Source organism: Sinocyclocheilus rhinocerous, unplaced genomic scaffold (genome assembly GCF_001515625.1).
Source record: "Sinocyclocheilus rhinocerous isolate Xijiao unplaced genomic scaffold, SAMN03320098_v1.1 scaffold509, whole genome shotgun sequence".
Lineage (NCBI taxonomy): Eukaryota > Metazoa > Chordata > Actinopteri > Cypriniformes > Cyprinidae > Sinocyclocheilus > Sinocyclocheilus rhinocerous.
Window position 1 is genome coordinate 1,298,974 of NW_015652428.1, and position 812 is coordinate 1,299,785.

The window sequence follows — 812 nt, forward strand, 5'->3', positions numbered from 1 at the left end:
ATACACGTATAATATACATCTTTTTTAACACATTCAAGTTTTTTTATTTTGTTTTGAGATTTCAGGTTAACATTCATAATATATATATATATATCAGGGATCAGAACGATTTTTTATGTAATTTACAGGAGGTTCTTATGCTCAACAAGGCTGCATTTATGTGATAAAAAATACAGGAAAAAATTAAATATTGTGACATATTATTATGATGTAAAATAACATTATTTTAACATTTTAACATTCTCATTTATTCCTGTGATGCAAAGCTGAATTTTCAGCATCATTACTCCAGTCTTCAGTTTCACATGATCTTTCAGAAATCATTCTAATATGCTGATTTATTATCAGTGCTGGAAACTGTTGTGCTGCTTAATATTTTTTTGGAACCTGTGATACTTTTTTTCAGGATTCTTTGATGAATATATATATATATATATATAATATTTACTTCTAATATTAAAATTTAAATGCTATATTAATAAATATAATTAAATATATACTTACAAATATTATTATTATTATTTGTTGAATTTTAATGTGCAGTAATAATGGGGGGCGCTAGAGTTAGCTTAAATTTTTTTCTCAATTACACTTAATGTGTTATTCAGGTAGCTAGCGAGAAACATTTGAACTAACTTCAGCTAATTTAAGATACTAGATGCCATCTGCCATTAAAGGGGTCATATGATGCTTTTTTAAAGATCATTATTTTGTGTATTTGGTGTAACAGAATGTTGACATGCTTTAATGTTCAAAAAAACACATTATTTTTCAAATACTGTACATTATTGTTGCAATTATAGGCCACGTCA

The 812-nt window shown here is 25.9% G+C and overlaps 1 protein-coding gene across 1 annotated transcript in view; it reads right to left on the reverse strand.

Moving 5' to 3' along the window:
* Positions 1 to 812, reverse strand: part of LOC107715118 (nuclear factor 1 A-type-like) — a 37,840-nt gene that overhangs the window by 16,262 nt on the left and 20,766 nt on the right. The window lies entirely within an intron of this gene.